This window comes from Urocitellus parryii, chromosome 5, assembly GCF_045843805.1.
Source record: "Urocitellus parryii isolate mUroPar1 chromosome 5, mUroPar1.hap1, whole genome shotgun sequence".
Lineage (NCBI taxonomy): Eukaryota > Metazoa > Chordata > Mammalia > Rodentia > Sciuridae > Urocitellus > Urocitellus parryii.
The window spans coordinates 43,287,343-43,303,217 of record NC_135535.1 but is presented as its reverse complement, the minus strand read 5'-3'; positions in this window follow the sequence as shown (position 1 = coordinate 43,303,217).

The following is a 15,875-nucleotide window of genomic DNA, read 5'->3' as shown; positions in this document are numbered from 1 at the left end:
AAAAAACAGACATGAAGACCAATGGAACAGAATGGAAGACACAGAGACCTATCCACATAAATACAGTTACCTCATACTAAACAAAAGTGCCATAAACATACATTGGAGAAAAGATAACATTGTCAACAAATGTTGCTGGGAAAACTGGAAGTCTGTAAGTAGTAGATTGAAACATTACCCCTCCATCTCATCCTACACAAACTCAGCTTACAGTGAGTCATGCACCTAGGCATTAGACTAGAGACCTTGTGCCTACTGGAAGAATTTGTTGGCCCAACTCTCCATCATGTTACTTCAGGAACAGATTTCCTCAATAAGACTCCTAAAGTGCAAGTATTAAGAGAATCGATAAAAGATTTATTATTTCTTGATTTTTTTTAAAGTTATTGATTTATTACTTTTTCATATGGCATCAAACTTAAAAGCTTATTTACAGCAAAAAAGAATAAATAATGTGAACAGAGAGCCTATAGAATGGAAGGAAATCTTTACCATCTGCATTTCAGAGTGTTAATCTGAAAGGATATACAAAGAACTCAAAAAACTTAACTACAAAAAGCAAACAAGAACAACAACAGCAACAACAAAACCCAATCAATAAATAGGCATAGGAACTAAATGGGCACTTCACAGAAGAAGAAATGCAAATGGTCAAAAAACATATGAAAAAGTATTCAACATCTCTAGCAATTAGAGAAATGCATATCAAAACTACACGAAGATTCCATCTTACTCCAGTCAGAATGGCAATTATCAAGAATACAAGCAACAATAAATATTGGTAAGTATGTGGGGAAAAGATACACTTATACATTCCTGGTGGAACTGCCAATTGGTACAACCACTATGGAAAGCAGTATGGAGATTACTCAAAACACTTGAAATGGAACCACCATTTGACTCAGTTTTCTCAGTATGTTTCAGCATGCTACAGTGACACAGCCACATCAATGTTTATAAGCAGCTCTATTCACAATAGCCAAGCTATGAAAATAATCTATGTACTCTTCAAAAGATCAATGGATAAAGTAAATATGGTATATATATATATATATATATATATATATATATATATCAATATATATTAATAATATTCCATTGCATATATATGCAATGGAATATTACTCAGCCATAAGAATGAAATTATGTCTATTGCCAGTGAATGGATAGAACTGGAGATATCATGTTAAGTGAAATAAACCAATCCCTATAAGCAAAAGGCCAAATGTTCTCTCTTATATGTGGATGCTAACCTACAACAAGGGAGTATAGGGAGGGTAAGTATAGAAGCTCATTGGATTAGACAAAGGACCATATAGGAAAGGGAAGGGGGATTGGAATAGGAAAGATAATAGAATGAATTGAATATAACTTTCCTTTGCTCATATATGAATACACAACCAATGTAACTCCACAACATGTATAACCACAAGTAATTGGAATGGGCTGTACTCCATATAAAAATATTATGTCAAAATATACCCTACTGTCACGTGTATCTAAAACAACAGCAACAAAAACAAAGTAAACCTAAATTTAGGAGGCATAATTAGAGCCCAGGGAAACGTAATCTATAGTGCAGCACCCAACCACCAAAAGCAAGGTGAGAATAATTAAAATAATGAACCAAGGAGTCAAAGCATCAATCATAAGAGTCCAGCTTACAATGTTAACAAGTACATTATGATGTTCTTGGAAGTAAAATACATAGGGAACCTTCAAAATACTTATTTGATTTATTTAAGCTAAGGAATTTCAGGTAAAAAGAACAAATTTTTAACTCAGAACACAAAAACAGAGTCACAGCACCTTGATCAATTCACAGATATGAGCTGATTTATAAACTTACAAACCCCTGAGTACAAGAAAAGGTAACCTCAAGGAAGGTCTGTGGTATAACACTGAAAATTTATGCTGCTAATCTTTTCTGTTAGAGTTCTCCAAGGAGACCTCTGGCCTTTACCAAGGTAATCATGCATTGAGAAAGAGGAAATTGTAGACCTTTCATAGACTGGACACTGACCAGTAGCTGACATTGACTATAGAGATTCAGAACATCCTTCTGGGCCTCCAGTCAGCATAGGAGGTTGTGGTCATTCAGGCTATAAATAAAATTTTAGCACAGGTCCATCTTATACTGGGTAGTGTGTCTGCAAACCCATCCTGGTTATTTCCCCAGTTCCAGTATGAATCTTTAGAGTATGCATATTTAGTAGCTCACAGAATCCCCACATTGATTCTCTAACCTGTGGAGTGAAAGCCCATTAATATGAAAGATACAACATGGAAAATATTAGACTGTCTCAACCTAGGAAAAGAGTAAATCAAAAGTAATACCACTGTCCTGGAGGCTTTGCAGAGATCAGAGCCATCATAAGGAACTTGAAAGATGCAGCAGTGGTAATTCCCACCACATCCCCATTCACTCTCCTATTTGGCCTGGGCAGAAAGCAAATGAATCTGGAGAATGACTGTGGATTATTCTTGGTAAGCTTAAGCAAGTGGTGACTCCAACTGCAGCTGCTGTACCAGATGTGTTTCCATTGCTTGAGCAAATTAACATATCCCCTGGTGCCTGTTAAGCAACTATTGATCTGGCAAATCCCTTTTATTTCATAATTCTCCAGAAACCCACCAGAAGCAGTTTTCTTTCAGCACTTGAACCATAAATATACCTTTTCTATCTTACCCCAAGGGTATATCAACTTTCCAACTCTGTGTCATAATTTAATTCACAGGAGTATCAATGACATTATGCTAACTGGACCCAGTGAATAAGAAGTAGCAACTTCTCTTGATTTATTGTGAAAATATTTGCATACCAGGTATATAAGGTAAGAAATAAATGCAAATAAAATTCAGTGTCTTCTACTTCAGAGAATTTTCTAGTGGTCCAGTGGTAAGATGAAATATCTTTTTTAAGGTAAAGGGTGAGTTCTTGCATTGGGTACCTCCTACAAACAAGAAATAGTCATAGTGCCATTGAGTCTATATGAATTTGAAAGGCACATTCTTCATTTAGATACATTTCTTTGGCTCATATATAAAGTTATTTTCAGGGTAGGACAAGACAAGAGAAGGCTCTGCAACACATCTAGACACTGTGCAAGCTGCTCTACCACTTAGATCATATTATCCAGATATCCTATAATGCTTGGAGTGTTGGTGGTGCATAAAGTGTCACTGATGGGTGTCGATGCTGTTAAAGACTTTGTCAGGCCCATATGTGAATTGCAGTGTAGGACTTTAGTATTTTGAAGCAAAGCCTTTCCATCATCCTCATATAACTATTCTCTTTTTGAGAGCCAGGTCTGAATGTGCTACTGTACTTTAGCAGAAACTAAATGCTTGGCCATGTGTCAAATTGCCTCAAGAGCTGCCCACCATAAACTGGATGTTATCTGAATGACCTACCATAAAGTTGAGCATGCACAGAAGCATTTCATATTCCAATAGAAGTCGTATAAATGTGATTAGACATAATAGACCCTGAAGACACAAAAAGTAAGTTACATGAAGAGGTATTTCAGAGTTCATGGTCCTCACCTTCTTTCTCGCAACCTACATGCTTGGCCTTTTGGGGGGATTTTCTACAATTAGTTGAAAGATGAAGAAAAGATGGGTCTGATTTGCAGCTGTTTTTGCATTCAAAAACATGCAGGCACTAATAGAAAGCAAACAGTTGCAGCACTACAGCGCTTTTCTGGGATATCTTCAAATGAGAGGGGTGAAGGAAAATTTTCCAGTGGGTGTATCTTTGGGCAGTGCATTAGTTCCAAACTCTGCTTGGAAGGAGAAAAGATCAGACTTGCAAATATATAGAGATTTACAGGCTATAGCCAATCATTTGTTGAGTAGCCAGTCTTAGAAAGAACATGAATAGAAAATTGGTCAAAAAGAAATTTGGGGAAGAGGTATCTGAACAAGAAGATATTTGTATTTAATAAAAATGCTTACCAAAGGCAGATTTCAACACAGGCAGATTTTAAATAATCAAGTAGAGAGAATGACCCATTTTCTGAGCATCAATCAACTTTCCACAGCAACCTCTGTGCTCATTCAATGAGCTCATGGACTATAGTCATATGGCGGGGACTGAGGAAATGAGCAGGCTCAGCAACATGGATTTCTAGCAGCATTGGCCAGCTTGGCTCCATCTTTGATGCCCAATCTGCCAGCGGCAGAGACCAACACTGTGCCCTCAGTAGGTCACATTCCCGGAGGCAATCAGCCAGCTAGTTGGGGGCAGATTGATTACACTGGACCACTTCCATCATAGGAGGGAAACATTTTATCCTTAGTGGAGTAACACTTAGTCTGGGTATGGGTATGTCTTCCTTCTACACGCTAATTCTGCCAAAAGTAAAATCTGTGGATTTACAAAAGGTTTTATCCACCATCATAGTATTCCCCAAAGCATTGCTTCTGACAGATGATCTCATTTCACAGCCAAAGACGTATGGCAGTGGGCCCAAGTTCATGAAATCCACCAGTCTTAGCCATGTTCTCTACCATCCTGAAGCAGCTATCTTGTTAGAACAGTTGTATGACTTCTGAAACCTCATTTACAGTGCCAGGTAGCTGGCAATATCCTGCAGGATTTGGATAATTCTCTCCAAAAAGTCTGTATGTGTTGTAAACTAGAGACCAATATATGGTACTGTTTCCCTGATTGCCAGGATTAATATATTTAGGAATCAAAGCATGGAAATGGGAATGTCACCACTTATCATTAACACTCTTAATCCACTATCAAAATGTTTTGCTTACTGTTCTTAAAATGTATGTACTGCTGACCTAGAAGTATTTGTTTTAGGGGAAAAATGCTTCCTCAGTAAGAATCAGCAATGATTTCATTGAAAAGAATGTTAAGACTGCCACCTAGATCCTTTCTGCTCCTCGTACATCTAAGTCAACAGGCCAAGAAGGAAGTAGTTGTTGGATGGGTGACTGGACTGACTACTGAGGGGAAATTGGACTACTCATCCATAATGAAGGTAAGGATGAGTAAGTCTGAAATATCAGAGATCCTTTAGGACTTGTTTTTGTATCATAAAGACTTATGATTAAGGTTAATGGAAAACTACAACAACCCATTCTAGGCAAGACTACAAATTCTCCAGACCATTCAAGAATGAAGGTTTGTATTAATTATCCCACCTGAATAAGAACAGCAATTAGCTGAGGTTCTTGGTGAAGGCAAAAGTAATACAGAATAGGTAGTTAAGAAAGGTAGTTATAAATACAATCTATGACCATGTGATCAGTTACAGAAACTAAACCTGGTTATGAATAATTTATTTCTATTTTGTTATGAATACATCTATGTACTTATATACATATATATTTTGTCTTCTGCATTCATGAGTCCTGAATCCATTGATCAAAAATATTTGAAAAAATAGAAAAATTGTGTCTGTTTTGAACATGCACAGATTTTTCCCTAAACAATACAGTATAAGTTATTTATACAATTCTTATGTTGTATCAAATATTATAAGTAATCTGCAAATGATTTAAAGTGTATGAGAGGAAAGACATAGATTACATGCAAATATTACACCCTGTTACAGAAAATACTAGAGCATCCATAGATTTTAATATTCATGGAGGTCTTGAAATCAATCTTCCTTGGATACTGATGAATAACTGTATTAAGCAAATATTCTTGTTTTCTTTTTCTTATTCCTGTATCATGTATTATGATATAAGTTGATCTCATACCAATTTAATTTTGCTAATTTTTCATTAAAATATTTAAGTGAGGTTATATTAGAAGAGTAACATTACTTAAGGACTTTACTTACTCTTCAGAGGAAAGCATTACGAATTTTCAGTTGTAGGTAGGATAATGATATCATGTTAGGTGGAATTATGACCATGCTATTGTCTTTGTTTGGACACTTAATATGATTTGAGGACATTATACAGTTGTTATGTTCACAAGGGGTGGACTCACAATGGTTAACTTTATATGACAACTTAAAGGATACATCTGATAAAATATTGTTTTGGTATGTATCAGTAAGACATCATGCAATTGTCTGAGGGTTCAAATAGGACAAAAGAGCAAAGAAGATGCGAATTCTGTCTGTCCCTAAGAATTTTGACATTCATTTTCTCCTGTTCTTAAACATTAAGGGTCCTGCTTTAGGGTCTTCAAACTCTGGGAAGTATACCACTAGATCCCCAGTTCTCAGCAAGTGAATTCAGACTAAGTTATCCCATGGCTTTTCTCTATATGACAGATGGCATATTGTGGGACTTCTTGACCTCTATAATTGTATGACCCAATTTCCATAGCAAATCTCCTTCTATATCTATGTTGATATCATTTATATCTATATAATTATATACATATATATTATTGATTATGCTTCTTGGTAAAATTCTAATATGGTTTATCATGTTTCCCTACTAGATAAGAAATTTGAAACTTCTGAATATAATGAAGTTCTGATAAAATATTTTGAAATTATTAGATGGAAATCATTGAAGGCGAGTATGCAGAGTTAGAAGAGTAGATGACAAAGGTTCTGCTAAAACTTAGGAGGGATCATGTGGTTGAGAAGGAGCTGGAGAAGAAAATAAAAAGAAAGAAAAAAAGTGGTAATGGTGAAATGCATGAGTTATTGTGACAGTCACACTCCTGGATGTAATGTGCATCTTTTCATCTTCTTAACATTATTATTTTGGGGAAAGTTAGTTTTCTCTCTGTGATAAAGTGCCAAATAGTGTTATTCAAAGAAATAAAGGAGAAAATGCATTTGGAGTATTTAATAGAGTCTTACAAAATTCCCAAATGCCTAATTGGTAGTAACTATGATGATATAAGGAGAAAGATGAAAAGATGAGAGATGCACAAGAAAGTGCCATGCCAAGGAAACCACAAGAGTACACTTTTAAGAAATGTATTTTTCATATTTCTTATGTACGTGAACACCAGATTGAAGGTAGAAAAATCTGAGCGCATTTCATTTAGCCTTTGTCTCCCAGGAATAGCCTGTTTCCACTTCAAAGGAATGATTTCAAAAACGAAACAGCATCTAGTAACAGTGATTATAACATTATTAGCGAGAATTCTTGCAGAGTAAAGTTCTTTCTTCCCTTTTGTAGCCATGTACTCTTTTATTTTATTCACAATGTAATTTTTTTTCAACAAGGAAGTGGACATTTCTACCTTTGAGCACTCATCCAGAAAATGCCTAAGGACATTTGTCATAACAACGCATTATAAAATCATGATTAACATTTGAAATAAAGACATAATTACAGTTACTAACAAATATACCAACAGTAGGTGAATCATATAAGAAGATATCAAATTTGGTCAAATTAGTAACGCAAAGAAGATTCTTATTTCTGGAGGCAGGTGGGAATATTTTCTTGGCAGGTTTGCCACTAGGTATTATGATAGCAAATGGAATTGCTGCACAAAGAAATTACCCATATGTTTTAATTGTGAAATGTAACAAGTGACATGTTCAAATATGGTAATCGATGGTCAGTGAAGTACAGAAATATGGATATTATATCACTTTAGTGCATTTTTTAAGTTTCATGATAAAAATCTATAATTGCAAACATCAGACACAAAAGAACAGATATTCAGAGAATCTTAAAAACTACTGTAATTACTATAATTTAAATGTCTATTGAAGGCCTTTTCTGGGAAGAGTTCAGTGTTCACTTTAACATAGATGCAATAGAAGAAAAATCATAGATTTCTAATATTTTATAGTGCTCACCATGGGTTTAGAAATAAATGATAGACACACAATGCTAAAATATTTAAGTAGACTTTTTAATGCTCTCCAGTGTTTAATCATTTAATAAGCCAGTTTGAACTTTAATTAACTCTTAAGAATATATTTTAAAACAAAAAGTTAAAATTTAATTTTTAGATATATTTCTTTTTCACTTAGAAGACAGAAGATTAAGAATTCTGAGGATCATTGAGTTAACAGATACTTTTTTAATAGTTAAACCCACCAAAATACCAAAATGATCTAAATGGATTTGTTACATCATTATTTTTAAAGATGCTTAGCACAGCATTATGAAAACACAAACAGAAACACTTTGAAATTTGAAGATTCTTGGATTTACAATTAATTTTCCTGAATGCCTACCAAGGGAAAATAATAAAATGTTAAGTACACTTTTGTACACCCTACATCCTGAAATATTATGAAATTATAAGGTAACAATTAAAAGGATATTTAAATATATAGAAATTTTAACATTACAATGTTAAACAAAAAGCATAAAAATTGCATCATTCTTTAAAGCACAGAAACATTTAAATAATAGTAGGACTTTTGTCAAGTGTACATGTTCTTTGAGTTCTAAATATTAAGTTGTTTAGTATTTACAATAATCCATGGGTTGTTATTATTAATATTATTATTATTTTCTTTCCACATTTTATAGGTGCATTATACTTGTACATAATGATAGGATGTGTTGTCACATATTTGTACATGCATACAATGTAATGACATAATTTGGCCAATATCACTCTGTAACACTTCCTTCCTTCCTCTCTTACTCCCACCCTCTGGTCCTTTTCCTCTACTTGATCTTACTTTTATTTTCATGAGGTCCCTGACTCCCCACCTTTCTTTTTGATAAGGATGATTTATGAAGCCAAAAGCACTAGATAAATAAAATGCTTACTATTTTTTGAATTATACAACAGAAAAGAGTTGAGACTCGTTTATACACAGCGAAATAGGTAAAACTTTTGTAAGGGTAACCCCAGTGAAAAAAGGTAGAACAATGAAAAGGCTCATGCTAATTTGTCCAGGCTGGTGAGAACGAATACACATTTAGGAGTCATGTAAGCTGGTTGGCATCATGTTGATAGCTTGAAATAAGCCATGGGTGGACAGGTGGGTTGCTCCTTTGTGTAAGTGCACCCATTATTCTTTTTAAAATGAAGTCTTAAGAAACCTAGTGAAACCATGTCTCAAAATTAAAAAAAAAAGATTTAAAAAAAAGAGAGAAATAAATAAATAAATAAAGGCTGTGGATGCAGCTCAGAGTTTCTTACTCTCTGCTTCTATTCCAATTATTAAATGGCAGGGTCAGGATTTATAACCAGTATAATCTGTCCTAGAATCTGTGCTGTGGACCACTAAATTACATTAGAAATAGCAAAAATGAAAGACTAACAAGAAATTCCATAGTGTTAACAGCATGTATTCATCTCACTTTGTCAAGGCCTTACCCTCTCTCCTCTTCAGCATGAATCTCTCCATTTCTAGTGATTCATTATCAATTATCTATAATCTTATATAGAAAGATATTGATGCATTATCTATCATTATAGAGAACCCAAACAGATGAAAAACATTGACATTTTTATTCTGTTTTAGCAGTCTTAGAAAAGCAGGATATGTCTGTCCTCCCATTTCCCTTCAATCTTCAACCCTTAGAAGAATTTGAATTGTCACATTAGCTAAACTGGAACTTGTTTCCCTGAATTCCCTTCCCTATATAGTTCAGGTTTGATTGGGTCATGAAAAACATTGTAACTAAGATTTGAATGGTGTAAATGAAATCATATTCATCTTATTCTAGCCAGGAAATTTTATTCTAGTACAGGATGAGATATAGCTATAGCTTATGCAGATTATTATTTACTGATGGTTTCTCTTGTCATGAGGCTGTGGCTGGGCACACAGCAACTCTAGTGTATCTGCTGTGTAAGCATCTCAGGATTCTCAGCCATGTGCATTCTTAGCCTGGCAAAGTACATTCAGATAATGGAACATATATATACATATATCCATAAATATATATGTATGTATATATAACATATTTACATATCTGAGTTATATATAAACATATATATACCATATATATAATATTTTGAGTATACAAATACATATATATGTTACATATATATTATATATGAATATATTACACATACATATAGTTATATGTTAGGTGTGTGTGTGTGTGTGTATTTGTGTTTGTGTGTGTATGTGTGCTTAGTACACTTTGCCAGACTAAGAATGCACATGACTGATTAGTCTGGGATATATTTATCAGTTGTTCCCACAGAACATCCCCAACTTTAAAGTTGATCACTTGTAAATTATGGGAGACAAATGTTGGTAATATTCCATACTCCTGATATCCATTAATCCTATTAGATTCAACTTTTCTCTGTGTCTCCACTTCATGACAATCTTCCCTGAGCAATTGATGACCTTGCCAACTGCCAAGACAGTTCCAGGGAGAGTATAATGAGTTCCCTAAATTATTTTAAGGCAAAGTTTGTAGAGTAAATTATGTATTTATGCAAGTGGCCATGTTTCTCTGATAAGAGCTTGACTAGTACAGATCTTTCACAAAATAAAATTTTTTTCTACCCAGCTAAGGAAACATTTTCAAGAATCACTCATTTCACTCATGATCTCCAGAAAGATATCCAAAGATTCTTTCTCTTATTTCCAGTCACAGTCTCAGGTTTGTTCTTTCTTTCACTTTTTTTTTAAAATTCTCCTTTGCTGGCTCCTCCTTTCCCTGATGTTTCAAGATGCTAGAAAGTTTTCAGGCAAATTTTCTTTTTTATCTATACCAAGTATGGATAGATTCACTTCTATATGATTATAATCCCACATTTACCATGTCTATTGTATCCCTTGACGTCCAAACATGTAAAACTAATCTACTTCCTTTATATTTGTATTTTCATATTCAGGTGCATTCTCTAATATAATGTGTGAAAAGTAGAACAACTAGCTTCTTCCCTTCTGCTCTGCCCAAACTCTCTGAGCCAAGTCTTCTCTATCTTAGCAAACTGCATAACTGCCCAGTTATTTAAACCACTCATCAAGGAACCTTCCTTGATCATTTTGTGGTTTTATAACTTTTGCTGTAATTGCTTTAGATATGAATTCCTTTAGATGAGGATAAAGTAGGTACTTCAAAGCATCACTAAAAATCATTGCACTTACATAAAAATAGCACTAGAGTTGTTTTTGGAGAACTGTTATATATTTATAATAAAGCTCATTGATAAAATAAATTTATAATTATATTTTCCTGTATTCTTTAGCAACTTTATGAACAGTGAACAGTTTTAATTTAGTTATAAGAATTTTTGAAAAATCTATAGGTAACACTGAACAGTATTTACCACATATAACATCACATTTTTAATCATGTTGACACACATATATACTATATGAGCATTGAAGTTGCTGACACTTTATTGATAAATTTTTGTCTCATTAATGAACTTTAAAGTTGAAATACACCTTTTGGAGAGTTAAGATAACACATTACTGCCTTTCTCTCTCTCTCTCTCTCTCTCTCTCTCTCTCTCTCTCTCTCTCTCTCTCTCTGAATGAGATCTGCCAAATCACTTTATCATCTTTTTCCCTAGCTAGCTCACTAACTGTTTGTGAAAGCTATGAAAAACTAATTGATGAGCAATTTCTTAACAGTAGATATTATATTATGGCTTATTGTAATGTTGCTAAGTAAAATCATAATCATACTTTCATTGTTAATTCTGTCTACTAACATTTTATTTTTATTAATACTTTTACTTCCTTGTGAGGAAATACCTGAAATAGATTTCTGCTTATTTTCAGGTAACCTAAAACGATTTTCTGTTTCATCAGTATTTTCCATCATTCTTAGATTAGTGAAAGAACAAGACAATGATAGAAGCTTTGATGACCAGTAATTACTCAGTGGACAAAATTTCCAGTTATCTTATTCCAAGGAAACAATACAACCAAGATGACAGAGCTTGGAGTTTGAATATATAACATATAATGTAATGACATCCATGTGAAACAGGGAGTACTAAGGATGCTTAGTGAAGATACTTCTCAGGAAAATGCCCAGCTTTTCATGACTGACAATTTATTTATTCAGATTAAATAGTAATGATCAGCTTTAACACATTCTTTCATAAGCTCATTGTTTAGCCAGGGTTTACTTCCTAATCTCAGTGTGGACTTTCCTAATTGTGGATGAATTTGTCAGCATACAACCGAGTGCTATATTTGATGCTCTGATAATATTCTAAGAGTCACAATAATAACAATGTCAATGAGCTTTCCCTCAGCACCTGATGTGTGTCTAGCACTTTATATCTATTATTTAATTTCATTTTTACAAAACTCATGGAATGGATATTTTCATTTGATTTATATGGGAATCATAAATGAGACAAATCATTTTGTAGAAAAAATAACTATAGAAATAAAGGTGAAAGTCCTAAATTTATGTGACATGATTTTCTTAATTTAATCCACCAGTATGTGCTGGGCATAGATATAACAAGTATGTTTTCATTACATACATAAAATATATATTATATATGCATATATACAACATATATGCATATATAAATCACATTTTCTAAATAAGTTATTTTAATCATAATTTTTAGAATCATTGATATTAATTATATTACATCATTTTATTATAGATTCTCTAATGCAGAGAGAGAAAGAACAGAACAAGGACACCATGTTAGATTTATAAAGAAATAATGTCAAAATGGTTAATGTAATTCACCAGTTCAATAAACTGGATTACATTTCAGTAGGACGAAAGATCAACGAAAGCCTATTTATATTCATTGGCTGAAGGCTGAAACAGCAACCAGGTAATGCTCTTCCTATCTCTAGGCTCATTAGCTGTGGCTATTATATTTGTTGGGTACCATAATATCCAGATGTTTCTGGACAGCTCAGCTGATTTTTCTCCTATATACAGATTAAATAGTAATGGACAGCAGGTGAAAAAAAATCAATCACCAGTCAAGGTCTGATGTCTTTTTTTTTCCTGTTACTAACTTTAATTTTATATTTCTCAAAAACGTTGATATCTTCATAAAATAAGCCTTGAGATACAGGCTGCTCTGTCAAGGATGTCCATGGAACAAGGATTAAGAATGCCACACATTTATTATTTGCATAATGTACTAATTTCATTCATCTGCAGTCCTGGTTGATATAATGCTATGCAACACTCTCTGGTTATTTCATAAGAAAAGCTAATAAAAAGGACTTTAATAGCATTATTTTCTCATTAACTTGTCTTTCTTACTTTTACAATAGTTGGTATCACTCTTCTGAAGAGAATATTGTGGATGTTTTATAGAAAATGTAAGTAATACTTACCTAGTAGAAAATTGAGTTTTAATATGTCACCTTCTATTTTGTGTAATTGAATAATAGATTAACATTTCATTTTTCTAATACAAATACTATTCATATATACACATGCACACATACATATATTAATAATACTAGACAGTTGAAACTGCATATAGTCGAAATAAAACTATTCTGTACAATGATAACACTGTACTATTTTAGCAGGTAATTAACACTATTAGATTTCTTTTGTTAGAGAAGTAATTTACAATATTATATTCTTCCTTTTTAATTTATTATTTAAAGCATAATTGTGGCCATCCTAGGCCTTGAAGATAAAGTGAAATGTATTATTGAACTTATTTTTATTGTGTGTATGTGTGTAGGAGTGCACATTTAGAAAAGGCAGTATTAAGTCTGCTCTATATATCTATACCTAAACCAAAATATAGACTTGTCACAATCATCCTCATCATGACAGTAAGCACTGAGTAACTGCCTGATTGCAAATGTCACTCTGGTAGCTACTGAACAGTAAGAATTGGATGTAAGTAGCTTACCCCCAGGATGTTGCAGGCTACGGCCATGTCTCTCTCTAGATACACATGTCAAAGAAACAGGGAGTTAGAATAAAAACATCAAATCATGAATAGCTTGTGAAGTATCTCCAGAATAGAGCAGTCAAAGGCACGTGCATGTCAGTACATTTTACCATCAGGGATCAAGACAACTACATAATTAAGGTGAAGATCAAGGAGAGTAGCTGTGGGAGCCTGATGTCCTGACTAGGTGATGATTTACTAACTTAATTATTTCAGAATCTTCCGAGGAAAACAGGGGTGTCTGCTCTTTAATAGATGTTGCTCTCAGATATGCCACTGGGTATTTGCTGACATACACAAATAATTATACCCTCTTCTGTTTAGAAATATGTCAGGATGTAGGATGGTGAGTTCAAGTGAATGCTGTTTGATTCCCTTTGCTTAATTAGAAAATTTGCATAAAATTCTTTTTTTTTTTTCCTTTTTCGGTTTCTCATCTCTGGCAGTCAGGTAGCCAAGCTTGCTGGACTGAAGAAAACTGAATTTCTTTAAGATATTTGATGTCAGAAGCACACAAAAATATGAGATGGAAAAACTTTGTTGTTTCTTATAAACTCAAGTCTATATTTTAAAAACAAAAGAATATCATGAGCTACATGATAAGGATGTTTTATTTCAAGTCAGTCCTCATGAAAACAAAACAGTGATAACAAAGGGGATGAGGCCCACGTTCATTTAAATAAATGTACTGTTGTGCAGATAACATGGATATTTCTCATTGTGGGGCTATTTTAAACACGAGTTGAGCTTGCCTGTATACCTGTTTTATTTCATTATCACTTTGGCAATGTGGAGGAAAGTGTGTCTTCAAAGTACTAGTTCATTTAAATTAAGAGGCTTATAAAATCCTTTTGTTTCTTATAAATTTTCTCAAGCATCTAGAGCTGCAGCAATAAATGGATCAAATTAGACTGAAAATTAATTAAATTGATTTATTCATGTAAGATGTCAGTAATTGCTTTGTTCCTAGTGAAGAAAACAATCTTAGCATCAGGATAACTGAGAAATACTGATGGGCAGAGTGACTTCATCAGACCAGCCAGCAATGCTGGCTGAGTTCTTACTCCTTTTATAGTCTTGAGCTATCTCCATAAATGCACCCCTCCTGGTAACCATAGGAACAGCATCACTGTGATTTCTTGAAGTGGTAGAACAGCGAGTGCCTAAAGACATCTATGAGGAAATATATGAATGCAATTACACCCTAATTATTATATATGATAGCTCGAATTGTATATTAGATGTGAACGTTTCCTATGCCTGAATGAAGAATTAGATCTGTGACCTTTCCTCCACAGATGATTCTGATAGATGATATCGAAAGCAAATTCTGGAGATTTGGGGGGAAGAAAACTAATGAAGGCAATAAAACCTTTTAATTTTATTCATGATGGAGCTTGTGAGTGAAAGCTTTTTTAAAACTCCTGTCTTACTTCAACTGATTCAAATACATCTATTGGTAGATGAAAACTTACCCTGTGATTTTGCTTTTGTGAGCTGGACTCTACTTCAAAACTCATTTTCTCTATGCTTTGTACAACTCTAAAGATATCAAGTACCTTGAAAATAATATACCAGATTAATTACTCTGTAAATATTTTATGTGTTGTTATGTAATTTGACTTAATATTTAAATCATATTTTAATAATTCACAACATTTTTCCTGGATGTGAACTAATGCTATACATTAAAATGTTATGCTCTCTTTAAAACAGAAGATATTAAGTAATAATTAACCTCTGGCTCTAAAAATATATTTAATAGAGGTTTATAATACTAATTTCTTAGTTGCATAATTAGTTTTTCAGGTTTTATGTATTCATATTGACCACACAGACATCAACCTTTAGGATCAGGAAGTAATTTTTTCTTATCATATAATTTTATAGCATTGTTTAATGGTGATAATACAAATTCATTATTCATAAATTGAAAATTTTAAAAAGTAAGAGATTGATGAACATTTTATCATAAATCTCTTATGGTATGACCTCATATAAATGAGACCAACAATGTAAGAATCACACTAAAAATTCTCAATCATTATTTTGTCTAACAAATATAAAGAAATGTTTTCTTTAAAATATGTGAAACTATTCAGGTTAATTATCATATAAAATTGACCAGAATATTATTGTC